Here is a 15659-nt window from a genome sequence, read left to right on the forward strand (position 1 = left end):
CTCTGTAATAGGAGAAAGGGAAAACATCACAGAAAAGGCTCACAGCATTTAGCCATCCTTACTAATTCCTTGCTGACAACTAAAGGGTACTTTGAACCCACCCCTTAAGACAAACAAACAAACAAACAAACAAATAAACAACACTTTGATTTTAAATGTCTTGCCAACTTGATCTGGGACCACAGAGATATAGCATAGTTGTATGTGGCCAACATGGATTGGACCCCCAGTATCCCCTGTTTGCCTGAACCCACCAGAAGTTATTTCTGAGGGCAGAGCCAGGAGAACCCCCTGAGTGTCACAGTGTGTTGCCTAGAAACCAAAACAAATAAACAAACAAACAAAAACAACTTGATCTTTGTTTATACAGTGGATTCAAAAGGGTGAGGGGGTCCAGGGAGTTTCCATCCTAGAGAAACAGCAATTAAAGCGATCGATCCATCTTTTCTCCTTTCAAACCCCAGAGCCAAGCAGCACCTGTAAATTTTCCTCCTGAACTAGACCATCCAGTGAATATCACAACACATGTGCAGAATGCTTTGGGGTCTGTGTGTAAAATTGTTGGCCGCCTCTTCCTGACCTCTAAACACAAGCTTCTCTGCTCCCTACAATCAGTGTTTAGCAATGGGGTCTCACTCCCAAGAAGCTCGTGTTCAGAGGTCACACCAGGCAGTGCAGTTACTAAGGCTTACTCCTAGCTTTGCATTCAGGGATTACACCTGGCAAAACTTGTTGTGTTGGGATTTGGTGTAGTATGCTGTGCTGGAAATCAAATGGGCTAGCCACATGCAAGACAAAAGCCTGGGCTGGAGAGCTAGCATGGAGGTAGGGCATTTGCCTTGCATGCAGAAGGTCGGTGGTTCAAATCCCAGCATCCCATATGGTCCCCCGAGCCTGCCAGGAGCAATTTCTGAGTGTAGAGCCGGTGTGACCCAAAACAACAACAACAACAACAAAAAAAAAAAAAAAAAAGAAAAGAAAAAAGCCTATTGTGGACATACTGAAAAAACTGTTCTTTCGAGGAATTTACAATAACCAAGAGAGGGAGCGGAGCAATAGCACAGCAGTCAGGCGTTTGCCTTGCACGCAGCTGATTCAGAATGAACCTCAGTTCGATCCCCAGTGTCCCATATAGTCTCCCAAGCCAGGAGCTATTTCTGAGCGCATAGCCAGAAGTTACCCCTGAAAATCACCAGGCATGATTCCCTTAAAAAAAAATAGGCAAGAGAGAAATATTAATTCAATATTAATATAAATACATTGAAAATCAAACTCGATGGTATAATGTCATTTACAAATTTGTAAAACCATGGACTTTTGTAAAACCTGCTGACTTTTAAAAATACATATTAGATGTTAAAAGTATGTGAAGATTATATACAGAAATTACGGGGTGCTTCCCAGCAGTTCTCTGGAGGCCAAGCAATACTGGAGAACAAATACAAGTCCTTGTGTATGCTAGGCAAGTACCCCAGCCCTTTGAACTACCTTCAAGGCCTCAGGAAACAGAACTTAAATAAGGCTGGAGGTTGGAAAAAAGTTCTAGCATCATCACTCAGCAAATCACAAGTCCCAACATGCCTTGCATCTCAGACAGGAAGTGATGTTGCTTCCCCATGGAATGAGGAAGTTGACTTCTTTGCACAGCACCCCTACAAAGGCTATGAAAAGGGGTGCTGCCTTTGATTAGGGGAAGTGATTTGTCTCACTATGACACTGCAATTGGTAAACTGTGTTTTTGTTGTTTCTAAGCAAACACATTTCATTGATGGAAGTATTTTAAGGTCAACAACAGTATGAAAACATGAGTGCAGAGCTAGGAGTAAGACCTGAGCACTGCCAGGTGTGGCTAAAAACAAAATAATCTATTTACAAATTCTGAAGGTGGCCTCCCCAAGAGGTGCTCAGAGGCTTACAAGATTATACACCACAATGCTAGAGAGGTCACAGTGCTGATGGTCAAACCCAAGGCTTATGAATGCCACATAGGCACTTCGATCCTTGGAGCTATCTTGCTAGCAACTGTTTACAAATGTTTTAAATTATAACAATAAGGTAATAAAAGATAAAGATGGGTTCTGATGAAACTGCGAGAGTGTCTATGAGTCTCAGAGGGGGAGTGCCTGAAGAAGCCAAGCCTTTAAGAAGCCCCATTCTTCATGGAGAATGAGGATAGTCTTCCACTCAAAGCAATGCCACGTTTATGATGCTGTGATTGGAATCTAATTTGGAAATACAGAAATGGCAGTGACTTGTATTATGACATTCAGGGTCATGGATATGGAGAGACACTGAATAGGTTCAACAGACAAAGGGGCCTGAGTGATAACACAGTGGTAGGGTGTTTGCCTTGCATGCAGCTAACCCAGGACAGACCTGGGTTTGATTCCCAGTGTCTCATCTGGTCGCCTGAGCCAGGAGCGATTTCTGAGCACATAGCCAGGAGTAACCCCTGAGCATCACCGGCTGTGGCCCAAAAACCAAAAACCAGGGGCCGGAGAGATAGAGCAGTGGTAGGGCATTTGCCTTAGACGCTGAAAGACGGTGGTTCGAATCCCAGCATCCCATATAGTCCCCCGAGCCTGCCAGGAGCGATTTCTGAGCGTAAAGCCAGGAGTAGCCCCTGAGTGCTGCCGGGTTTGACCCAAAAAACAAACAAAAAACAAACAAAAAACAAACAAACAAAAAAACAACTAGACATGGAGAAGGTAAAATGGCAGGACAGGGGTGGACCATATACTCAGGAAGGCTGAAGAGGGAATTAAATGAGGCTGAATTAAATGGATTCAACTGAGTGTGTGGCACTATCTTGGGCAATGTAATACTGAGAGAAATTTGCATTTAGCAAGAATCATATATCTTTATTTCAGATTGCTGGGTTTTTGTTTTGTTTTGTTTTGGTTTGGTTTGGTTTGGTTTTTGGGTCATACCTGGCAGTACTCAAGGGTTACTCCTGGCTCTACGCTCAGAAATCGCTCCTTGCAGGCTTGGGGATCATGTGGGATGCCAGGATTCGAATCACTGGTCTTCTGCGTGCAAGGCAAATGCCTTACCTCTATGCTATCTCTCCGGTCCCAGATTGTTGGTTTTAAGGAAATTTGTCTTGTTTTTGTTTCAAGGCTTCTCTAGTGGTAGTGGAGGCCACCAGGGCAATATCTAGCCATGCCAGCTCAGTGTCAGGGATCAAACCTGGGACCCTGAACCTGCCAGACCTACACTCAGCCCTTTAAGCCATCTCCTCAATCTTAAATTATTTTATTTTATTTCATTTTGGGGAGTTTGGGCCACACATTCCTGCACTGCTTAATGGACCATTTGTGCTACAGATCTAACCCTGGTTGGCTGTGTGCAAGACATAGGCCTTATTCATACATTCTCTCTCTAGCCCTGCAGCCCTGACTTTAAGACAATATTAAGATATTCCAGGAAAACCCAATTCTATTAACAAAAAAAGTAAGAGATGGGTCAGCAGAGATAACTATCACACTCAGAATCAGTTGCTTAGGAGGGAAAAACTGCAGTGTGACACTGTGAGGGATCTCAGGGTCTGCTCTGACCACAACTGAAAACCATTTCTAGTTCAGTGGCTTGGTTTCATTTGATTCATGAAGGATTAAATCTTGGTGTTTCATTTTCCTCCTTTACAGACAGGCATTTTCTCTTCACTTCTAGACCTGTTGCTTTCAAGTTCCTCTAAATGTGACTCAGCTGGAGGCAGGAGAGATAGCGTGGAGGTAGGGCGTTTGCATTGCATGCAGAAGGACGGTGGTTCAAATCCCAGCATCCCATATGGTCCCCTGAGCCTGCCAGAAGTGATTTCTGAGTGTAGATCCAGGAATAACCCCTGAACTCTGCCGGATATGACATAAAACCAAAAAAAAAAATGTGATTCAGCTATGGTATGAATGTTTGTGTCCATGAATGAATGTCCATGAGGTGTGGTGTGGGAGGTGATTGGTTGATGAAGGAGGAGCCCTCCTGAAGGGGATTAGTGCCCAGATATAAGGGCTGGAGAGATCATCCTTAACCTTTCTGCCATGTGTAGACTCAGCAAAAGATTAGCATAGGCAATTGGAGGAGAGTTTCCTTCAGATGCCAAACTCTTTAACTCATGGTCTTGGGTGTTCCTATCTCCAGAACTGAGACATAAATGTCTATTGTTTATAATCCCCACTAACACTCCCTCTGTGCTATTTCCTCACAGCAACCTGAATTAATATAGACAGATTTCAGGTAGAACCCTAAATTCAGCTTTTTTGTTTGTTTGTTTTTGGGCCACACCTGGTGGTGCTCAGGAGTTACTCCTGCCTCTGTGCTCAAAAATCACTCCTGACAGGTTCAGTGAACCAAATAGGATGCTGGGAGTTGAACCCAGGTCTGTCCTATCTGGGTATCTTTCCTGTGCTATCATGAGCTATCTTTCTGGCCCTGGGCTTTGGTTTTATTTCCCTGCCTACTAGGCAGAGACTTACCTACCTACTTCAAATGAACTCCAACTGTCTTGGTTTGACTTGTTCTGAAACCAAAACACTGAGAACCTGAGGGCAACACCTTTACTTCAGACATGATCCCAGGGCTAGAGTGATAGTACAGAGGATAAGGTGCTTGCACATGGCAAACCTGGGTTTGATCTCTGGCATTCCATATGGTCCCCCTGATCCCCTCCAGGAATGATTCCTGAGTGCAGAGCCAGAAGTAACCTCTATGCCTCACTGAGTGTGCCTGCACCCCAAAAAAGAGGTGATCCCAAGAAGACAGAGTAAGGCAGAGAGATACAAAGAAGGGAGCCAAGCAAGAGAATATTATTAAGCAAGTCATTACGGTGGCAACTACAACAGGAAATAAATCCTGCAGGGGATTCTGGCACCACCATAGACACACCTCTGAGGTTTCCTACCCCAGGGATGAGAAAGCTGGGGTGTCTCCAATTCCCCACCCCTTGTTGACTGAGGCTTGCTTTTACAAGCAATAGCTTCCTGTGATGTCTGTCTACCATTCTGTGGAAGGAAAGCTGTCCAATCAAGAATCATGAGTACAGGGACCAGAGCGGTGGTGCAAGTGGTAGGGCATCTGCCTTGCATGTGCTAACCTAGGATGGACCGCGGTTAGATCCCCCAGTGTTCCATATGGTTCCCCAAACCAGGAGCGATTTCTGAGTGCATAGCCAGGAGCAACCCCTGAGCGTCACCTTGTGTGGCCCCAAAAGCAAACAACAAAAAAAAAAAATCATGGGTACTTGTAATAGGAATATCCTTGGAATATGCTATAACTTTGGGACAAGGGAAGACAGATGCCACTGAAATTTTGAGCCCTCTTTAGGGAACAAGCTGACTTTAAGGTGTTTCCACACCATCTCCATTTCCTGGTACTCACATCCTTTATCTAATCCCCTTTCCCAAAGTGTGAAGATTCTAACATAATCTCTGGCAAAGGTGATGAGATGTCAGTCTGTAATTAGGTGATTAGCATGTTATGTAAGATTAGTTCTTGTTCACTCTTTCTCCATGCTGTTTTGGTAGAAGCAAGCACTCTGATATGAGCAATCTCTCCCTGCCAGTCTCCCAGTATGGCAAGGGAGAGTCCCACATACAAGAAACTGTGAGAAGCCTCTTGAAGATGAGACTGGCCTCTGACCCATGGCCAACAAAATCCTGGGCCTTGATCATTGTGAAGCAAGGAGCCACACTCTGCCAATAGCCCAAGAGGGTTTGCAGGCAGATTCATCATTGCAAGCTCCAAGCAGACCCAAGTTCTGGACAGCAACAACATGCCAGCCTTGTAAAGGTCAGGTTTATCTTATCTATGTCGACCAAAAGTCCTATCATATAGGGTGTGAGAAAATAAATGAATATTGTCTCTGATTACTATGTTTGTGATCATAGTTATGTAGTCCAGAAAGCATATACAAGGATGGAGCAGTAGTACAACTAGTTGGGCACTTAAGTGCCTTGTAGGCAGACAATCCAGGTTCAATCCCCAGTAGCATCTCATATAGTCCCTCAAGCACTGCCAGAACTAATTCCTGAATACAGAGACAGGATTAGTCCCAGAACACCCTGTCAGAGTAAAATAAAAGCAAAAACAAAAGAAAACAGAAAACATACATTCCACATCTAGGGGCTGGAGAGAGAGCATGGTGGTAAGGCATTTGCCTTGCATGCAGAAGGTCGGTGGTTCGAATCCCAGCATCCCATATGATCCCCCGAGCCTGCCAGGAGCAATTTCTGAGCATAGAGCCAGGAGTAACCCCTGAGTGCTGTTGGGTGTGACCCAAAAAACAAACAAACAAAAAAACCTTTTTTTTTCCACATCTAAAACCCCCAATCTGAGTAGCCTGCTTTTAACTCAACAACATGTTTCTCTATTTGCAATATTTACTCTATGTCCACTAATTAAGTTTAAATAAATATTTGGTTGGTTTTTATTAAAAAGTAAGATGCATTCATTCTAAAACATTTTAAAAATATATGTAAGCAAAGGAAACTAATAAACATTTCTCAACTTTTTCCAAATTACCTTCCAGAGAATTTTTCTTTATATTTGAATCCTAGAATCATTCTTTTTTTTTTTTTTTTTTTTTTTTTTTTACTCCTGTTGTGGGTGAACCTTTAACCTACATACAATTTTTTTTGTTTGTTTTTTTGGGCCACACCTGTTTGATGCTCAGGAGTTACTCCTGGCTTAGCGCTCAGAAATTGCCCCTGGCTTGGGGGGACCATATGGCTAGCGCTTGCAAGGCAGACACCTTACCTCTAGTGCCACCTCACCGGCCCCCCTACATACAAATTTATAATTCAAAGAGACTACATTCATATAGATTATGCTTGAGCTCTTCCAAACAGGTTCATTTTCAAAATACCAATGTAATTGGGAAGAGGCAAGAGTCCAGAGGGAGATGGTCCCGTGGCCACAGAGCAGCCATAATCCAGTCTTTGCTCACTGGGAGTCTCGATCTACCCAAGGAAAGAAAGTGCCAAGTGTTTGATCCTAAACAGCTTTTCAATAAATAATGGCTTCTGAATTTAAATTTTTGGCACCAGGTTTAGCAAAGGAGGAGTGTCAGAGACTGAATATTCAGCATATTCCCTGGCTTATTTATTTTTCCTTACTTCTCTAGCCCTGACCACACTGGGGAAATGCTCCTGCAAGCACTAAGGCCTAACACTAAGTTCCCAACATTTCATATTGATGGGGTGGACTGATGGAGGGACGGAGGATGAGGCCTTTCCCCTCCAGCTCGGAGCACGAGTCTGCCACCCTGTTCAGCCGGCAGTTCTGAGGTGAAGTGGCAGGTAAAAGGCTAGCAGACAGTCAGGCTTGTGAAAATATTAGCTTTATTCAGTGGACAAGACTGAAGCCAACAGGGGCCGGGCGGTGGCGCTAAAGGTAAGGTGCCTGCCTTGCCAGCGCTAGCCTTGGACGGACCGCGGTTCGATCCCCCGGTGTCCCATATGGTCCCCCAAGCCAGGAGCAACTTCTGAGCGCATAGCCAGGAGTAACCCCTGAGCGTTACCGGGTGTGGCCAAAAAACCAAAAAAAAAAAAAAAAAAAAAAAAAAAAAGACTGAAGCCAACAGCCTCAGTATCAGTTCCAGCCAAAAAGCCCCTCGCCTTCCACAGACCCTTGCTTTTATCCCCCAGAATCAAGTACCACCCTAGGGTGGGAGCAGAATGCCAGGTCACACCCTAGGGTAGGGCACAATCACCGATCAGGGTAGGGTCAGTAACATAACAATCCCATTGAAATGGTTACATACACTGTTGAATTAAATAAATAATGATGGGGCTAGATGGTGATGGATGGTGAAGGATTTCTCTCTGCCATCCCAGGCCACGTGGCTCAGCAACCCCCATCCAGCCGGCGGGTCCCAGGCCCAGGTGAAAGGCGAAATCACTCACTCACAGGCAGGCATTAGGAAGCATCATCTTTATTCATGCCCTGACCACCACAGGTGTGTGGCCTATCTCATAACCTTTCAAGCATTTGGCCATTCTTAGCCCTGCATCTTATAATTCAGCCATCTTCCTTTGGCCTCCATCCTGGTCAAAGACCAAAAGAGGCAAAGAACCTAAAGCCCGGGAGCGCAGCAGGGCAGAGCCCCAATCCCCTGGCTTCAGGGTTATCTACCTATTCCAAGACTCCTCCCAGGAATGGGCGGGTCTCAGATAGGTACACCAACAATACACAACATCCCTCCTTTCTGTTGTTTGCAAATAAAGCAAATTCTGCCTGAATGGAGCCTCCATGATGCCACCTGTCAATAGTGGAAGCTTGAAACACCTCTTTTTTCTTATCCCTTTGGAAGAAAAAGGGTAAGGAAAAGGGGGTTTTAGTTTGTTTAAAAAAGCCCTCCTCAAGGGACTGCTGTAGGCTGAGCACAGGGGCGAAGCATGGGACCCCACCCCATATATGTGCTGTGTTCTCCAAGAGCTCTCAGAGACAGTAATGTGGGGAGCAGAGGAGAGATAGAGAGATGAGGAGAATGACAGTGGAAGGTGCAAAGTAGGAAACAAGAAGAATATTCGCTTTATGCCCATAGGGATGGTCAAAATTAAAGACAGATAATAGGATAGAGTGAGAAGGTGAGAGGCTGGAGTGGGACTGTTGCTGGGAATATTGAATGGGGCCACTTCTTTGAAAACATCTAAAGTGAAAGATAGGGAGGGCTCTTGTCTTGCATGCAGCAGATCTGGGTTCAATTCCCAGAATCACACATGATATGCCGAATGATGCCACCAAGAGTAATCCCTAAGCACAGAGCCAGGAGTAAGTCCTGAACATAGGTGGATGTAGCTCAAAAACAGAAAAGAAAGTCAAACATAGAGTTTCTGTGTGACTTGGCAGCTCTACTTCCAGTAAAATACCTAAAAGAATTAAAATATATATTCAGGGCCTGAGAAATAGTATGTTGGGATAAAAGCATTTACCTGGCATATAGTCAACCGAGGTTCAATGCCCAGCAACATAGTCCCCTAAACTCCATCAGGAGTGATCCTTGAGCACAGATCCAATAGTAAGGTCTGAGCATAGTCAAGCCTTAAAAATAGGAACACAGACATGCATGTCTGTTTTTTTGTTTGTTTGCTTTTGGGCCACACACGGTGATGCTCAGGGGTTACTACTCCTGGTTATGCGCTCAGAAATCACTCCTGGCTTGGGGGAACATATGGAAGCCAGGTGATCGAATCGCGGTGATCCTGGGTCAGCTGCGTGCAAGGCAAATGCTCTACCACTGTGCTATCACTTCAGCCCACATACATATGTTTAAGTGTTAGAGAGTACAGGGGTTAATGCACTCGCCTTGCATGTAACTGATTCAGGTTCAATCCCCAGTACTCCTACTCAGTGCAGCTCTGGAGAGCCCCAAATACCACCAAAGTGATCCTAAAGTTCCCAAACACTATCAGGGTAGCTTAGATAGTGCCTAGCATTACTGAGCCTGAGCAGCACCACATCATTGGGCCTTTGCACTGAAAGGTCAGCCTAGTTGGCCAAGAATTGCTGGAAGGATACCAGAGTGATAGTACAGTGGTTAGGGCACTTGCCTTGCATTCTACCAACCCTGGTTCGATCCCTAGCACTCCATAGTGTCTCCTGAGCCCCACAATGAGTGATCCCTGAGCACAGAGCCAAGAGTAATCTCTGAGAACCACCAGGTTTGACCCAAAAGCCAAACTAAAACAAAATAACAAAAAAAAAAAATAAATAAAACCTGGGCTTCCAATGTACAAAGAATGTGTTCAGCTCATTGATCTCTCTCTCTCTCTCTCTCTCTCTCTCTCTCTCTCTCTCTCTCTCTCTCTCTCTCTCTCTCTCTCTCTCTCTCTCTCTCTCTACCAATCTTACACCCACCCACTCATTTATGTCTTGTCCTGGGCAATGTTATTCTGTGCTTCAATTCATATGACTGTCTCAGTGAAACAGACCCTTTGAATACATAAAAGGACATTTTTATAGCCACCTAGTCCTATAGCCATTCTTTTTTTTTTTTTCTTTTTTTTTGGGCCACATCCAGTAACACTCAGGGGTTACTCCTGGCTATGCACTCAGAAGTTGCTCCTGGCTTGGGGGACCATATGGGACACCGGGGGATCGAACCGCGGTTCGTCCAAGGCTAGCGCAGGCAAGGCAGGCACCTTACCTCTTGCGCCACCGCCCGGCCCCCCTATAGCCATTCTACTCTCCTTCTATCTGTCCCCTGGCAACTACTTCTGTTTAAATGTAATTTTATGGGGCCAGAGCGGTATGGGGCGCAGCAGTAGGGCGTTTGCCTTGCACACGGCTGACCTAGGACAGACACTCCTGGCGTTCCATATGGTCTCCCAAGCTAGAAGCGATTTCTGAGTGTATAGCCAGGAGTAACACCTGAGTGTCACTGGGTGTGGCCCAAAACCAAAATAAATAAATAAAATTAAAAAAATAAATGTAGGGGCCGGGCGGTGGCGCTAAAGGTAAGGTGTGCCTGCCTTGCCTGCGCTAACCTTGGACGAACCGCGGTTCGATCCTCCGGTGTCCCATATGGTCCCCCAAGCCAGGAGCAACTTCTGAGCGCATAGCCAGGAGTAACCCCTGAGCGTTACCGGGTGTGGCCCAAAAACCAAAAAAAAAAAAATAATGTAATTTTATGATGATGCTGGAGTGAACATATAAAGGGTAGGGTATTTGTCTTGTATTCAACAGACCAAGGTTCAATCCCCAGAATCCCATATGGTCCCTCCAGCCAGTCAAGAATGATTCATGATATCAAAGCCAGGAGTAACCCCTGAGTATTACTGCATGTGGCCCCCAAATAAAGACAAGAAAAGACTTATTTAACTGTAATTTCATGTTATAAAAGTGGAATCTCTTCAGGCTGGAGCAGCAGTACAATAGGTAGAGGCCTTGCACAGTCAATCTAAACTTGATTCCCAGGTCACCGGAGTCTCACCAGGAGTGATCCCTGAGTGCTGAACCAGGAGTAAGCCCTAAATACTGCAGGGTGTGGCACCCTGTCCTTCCTCACAAAAAAAAAAAAAAAAAAAAAGGTGGAATATCTCATACTATGTAACCTATGTAATTTTTTGAGATGGTCTCTTTTCATTCAGCAGAATTCTCTGGTGATCCATCTAGGTTAATTGTATATCAATAGTTTTTTCTTTTCTATTCCATGGTATAAATATAGCATGGCTTATTTAACCTTTCAGCTGTTTTGGGTAGTTTCCAGCTTGGGGATTACAAGTGAATCTATTAATATAAAATTTTTGTGGGAATGGACATTTTCATTTTCTAGGATAGAGCCCCAAGAATGCAATTACTAAGGCCTGTGGTATTGATATTTAATAACAGGAGAAACAGCTATACTCCTTTCTAAAGTGCCTGAATAACTTTATATTTCTATTAACAATGTCTAAGTAAAATCATTTCTTTGTGACCTCCTGGGAATTTAATGCTGTTACTCTTTAAAATTTTTTCATTATTATTCATTTATTGTTTAAAATTATTCATTATTCACTTATTCATATATTGTTTAAAAGCTGGACAAATAGGTACCAAACTTTTGACATTGATTATCTATGATTGGTAGGTGATTCTCTTATGGAGGACTTTCAGTTTCTGTCACTAGAAGGTTTCTTATTTATGTGGTTCAGATTTTACCTAATACAAGTTAGTAACCTAAGTCAATGTTCTTGGTGCACTGTTCAGAGGCCCCAGGTCTATAGCTGGCAGTGCCAGGTTGTGCCGGAGATTGAACCCAGGGCCCACATATGCAAGGCATGTACTCTGCCACTAGAACTACATCCCTGGTCCTCAATAAGGATTGGGGGAAGGGGCATACAGAGAGATACTTTGGAGACCATGTAGTGCCAAAATTGAACATGGAGCTCATTCTGAAAGGTTCCAAGCCTTTGTCCTTTCTTCCCAACCTCAGGATTTTTTTTTAAAGAAATAATAGGTATTAAAAATTGCAAGCTTGAGGCAAGAGCAATAGCACAGTGGACAGGGCACTTACCTTGCATTTGGCTGGCTCAGATCCAACCCTCAGCATCCCATATGGTTCCCCAAGCACTGCCAGGAATGCTAGCAGGTATGGCCCAGAAACCAAAAAATAAAAAATATATAAAATAAAAAAGAAATTGCAAGCTAGTATTATAAGTATACCATAGAGGAGATTATCCATGGAAGGAGGTGAAGAGGTGGGCAGTGGAGGGGACAGAGGCTTGAGGAAACTTTGTCCTGACAGCTAAGAAACCCATAGAGATGGGAGGCAGAGATCACAGGAATGACAGGACATCTGGGGTTTGACTCTGTCTAAGAGAACTCTCTTCTTTTTTGTCCTTTCTTATCCCTGAAGTCTAGTTTCTAGGATCCTCTTCACATTACAGGACAAGAGGAGAGAGTCAAGATTTGCTCTTTTCAAACCCAACTCCATCCCATCCCATCTTACTAGAACCGTCTCTCAAGCAATTCCTCTCATAATGCACACTTTCCTAAAATCCTCATCACTTTCCTCCCTGGAATTCTCAGCTTGGGCAGTCCTAGTTCCCCATGCTGTTTGTGGGAGATGGAGTGAAGGAGTTGGGGTGCTGGAGGGAGTATCATCCTAGCCTTCACCCCGACAGTCTTTTCTTCTGGCCCCTACCCCAACTATGCTCAGCATAGCCCTGTGGATCTGTCTGATGAGACAAGCCCCCCATGCAGTTGGTCCCAGGGAGAATAAATGGTGGAAGGAGTTCGTGCTTCACCAGATTCCCCATTTTTTCTGGGAAACTCAGGCAGAGATGGAACTAAGCCCCAAAACCATGTTTTTCATGGTCCTGCTTCCTGAAAAGTCATCTTGTGTGCAAAGGCAGAGTGTGTTTTCTTGGTTATCTCTAGGCTGTCATCACAACATTAATGACAGTGTTATGACATTAATCACACTATTAATGGCAGGGGAATTCTGAAGCCGGTTCTGTAGAACCCAGCAATACTCAGGGGTTACTTCTGCTCTTTGCTCAGAAATCACTCCTGGCAGGGCACCAGTGGATCATATGGGATATTGAGGATCAAACTGAGTCTTTCGATAGCTCAGTTGGTAGAGCGAAGGACTGTAGGTGTATGGCCCCTGGTCATCCTTAGGTCGCTGGTTCGTATCCGGCTTGAAGGACAAAGGTTTTTGGAAAAGAAATCTGTATTTACAGTGTGGAAAATGTAAAACACCATGGCATGAAATACCTAAATTAGGAGGATCAAACTCTGGCCAACCAAATGCAAGACAAATGCTCGAACCAGTGTATTATCACTCCAGCCCCTGGAGAACCTAAATTAGATTTTTTTAGATTTTTATTCTGAGTCTGGTGGGTGTGAACAAGGAGTCCAGGCCTCAGCTTTTTCATCCATCCATCATGAAATGGGTTACTTAGAGTTGGGTTTGCTCTCACCATTTCTTTTTTTTGTTTTGTTTTGTTTTTTGGCCACACCCTGTGATGCTCAGGGGTTACTCCTGGCTATATGTTCAGAAGTCGCTCTTGGCTTGGGGGACCATTTGGGATTCGGGGGGATCGAACCACGATCCATCCTAGGCTAGCGCTGGCAAGGCAGAAATGCCTTACCACTCTGTGCCACCTGCTCTCACCATTTCTGATGGCTTAATCAGCTGTCCACTGAGAAAACCTGGAAAAGAAGCTGCTCCCTAGCAGGCAGTTAGCAGATAGGAAAGCTTGTGACAAGAGCAAGTCTAAGCAGCTGAAAAACCCCAAACCCAGGCATTTTATTCACCCAAAGACTGTTTTTGAAAAAAATTATAGCTGTAATCCCATGAACAAAAGCTTCAGACAACTGAGGAGAGAGCTCAGCAGTCAAGAGTGGATGTTTTGTTATTTTATTTTATTTGGGGGCCACACCTTGTGATGCTCAGGGATTCCTGGATCTGCACTCAAGAATCACTGCTAGTGGTACTTCGGGGATCATATGCAAGGCAGTTCCCCTCTACTCCCCCACCCTATTGTCTATTACTTTTGTCACCCTGCCTAAATTTTAATAGACACATATTCAAAACTGTTGCATCACTTCACATTGTGTTTTCATCTCAGCAAATGCACCTCAAAGGTAGTGTTTCTGAGAAATATCTCTGCATTTCTATTCCCATGCCAGTGTATGAAAGAAAATTTTGAGATGATTTTGCTGAGGATTTTCATGTTTCACCAGGTCTTCTGGCTACATGGAACTATATGAAAGATGTTTATGATGGCCTAAACTTCCCCCCTTCTGCTTCTTAGAGCCATCACTAGCCGTTACCAAGACTTCCTCCTTTCCAGAATCTTCTTCCCATCTCTTTTTCACAATTATCTCATTATTTTTTTCCACTGCTATGGAGCCACTCCCAGTGGTACTTGGTGTACACTTTTGAGCCCAGAGACTCCTATTCACAAAGCAAGTCTTCACCACTTGAGACAAATCTTTTTTTAAAAATTTATTATAACAGTGATTCACCAAATTGTTCATAATACAGTTGTTTTAGGCATTAAACATTCCAACACCAATCCCACCAGTATAACCTATATAACCGTCTCTCCACCAATGACCTGTTTCCCAGCCTGCCCCTTAGCAAATACAAATTTACTTCATATTTCTTGTTACAACACAAAGGCAAGCAGATTATCAAAACTTAGATCAATAGATCAATTTATAATAATTGTTGTTTCACAATAGTGTTATTGAAGTCAATGTCTAAGGATTTACTTGGTTGACTGATGCTATTTGAATCTGTTATTATTTTTGTTTATTAATCTTGGTAGCCTTCTATGCAACTTTCCCATCATATTTGCTGTGATTCTACTGAGCTGATTGTGCTATGAGATGTCATACAGCATCAGATGCAGCCATGTGGTATAGGAGCCCTGGAGCTGAAATAATTTGGTGGCTCGGCAGTTTAATGCTGTTCAGTTGTGGAACTGACATAGCTGTTTCTATGTCAGAGGATGTCAGATATGGCTATGGTTGAGCCACATTCTTTTCTGTTTGTTTGGTTTTTGAATTTGGGGCCACACCTTGCAGCACTCAGGGGTTACTCCTAACTCTGCACTCAGAAACTACTCCTGGCAGGCTCAAGAGACCATTTGGAATCCCAGAGATAGAACCTGGGTAGGCCATATGCAAGGCACACGCCCTACTTGCTGTGCTATTGCTCCAGCCCTTGAGCCACATTCTTGGCAAAATTATTTTATTCTTTCCAATTCTCTCCTTTCTCTTCTATGCCTGTCCTGTATATTTTCATGTTTCACACCAACAGGTAATTGAAAAATTAAACATACAGAAACAATACAATGATAGCTCTATTATTTTAGATAATTTACCCTTTACCATATTTGATTCTCCTTCTTGTGGCAAATATAAACAATCTTAACCACATAACTCCAAGATTATTACATTTAATACAATTGACAGCAATACTGTATCTTTGACTATCTTGCTCTATTTTGTTTCTCAAGTTGTTCCCTCTCACTGACTCTTGACTCCAAAATCTTCCTACCTCTAAACCACATTCTGACACTTAATCTAGCTGGTTTTTCCTTCACTGTGAAAATTCTCCTAGCAGGAACCAAGCAGAGTTGAACAAACTGCAAGAAAAGGCCAAAGGACTCTGGGATATAACGTCCAATTTGTACCTCTGATGTTCTCTGTGTTAAGAAAGAAAAAGT

The 15659-nt window shown here is 43.8% G+C and overlaps 1 non-coding gene across 1 annotated transcript; it reads left to right on the forward strand.

The window, feature by feature from the left end:
• The first annotated feature begins 13036 nt into the window (after positions 1-13036).
• Positions 13037-13126, forward strand: TRNAY-GUA (transfer RNA tyrosine (anticodon GUA)). The gene is given in 2 exon segments: positions 13037-13073; positions 13091-13126. It is a non-coding gene; the product is annotated as a tRNA-Tyr (tRNA).
• Positions 13127-15659: the final 2533 nt, after the last annotated feature.

This window comes from Suncus etruscus, chromosome 7, assembly GCF_024139225.1.
Source record: "Suncus etruscus isolate mSunEtr1 chromosome 7, mSunEtr1.pri.cur, whole genome shotgun sequence".
In the NCBI taxonomy this organism is placed as follows: Eukaryota; Metazoa; Chordata; class Mammalia; order Eulipotyphla; family Soricidae; genus Suncus; species Suncus etruscus.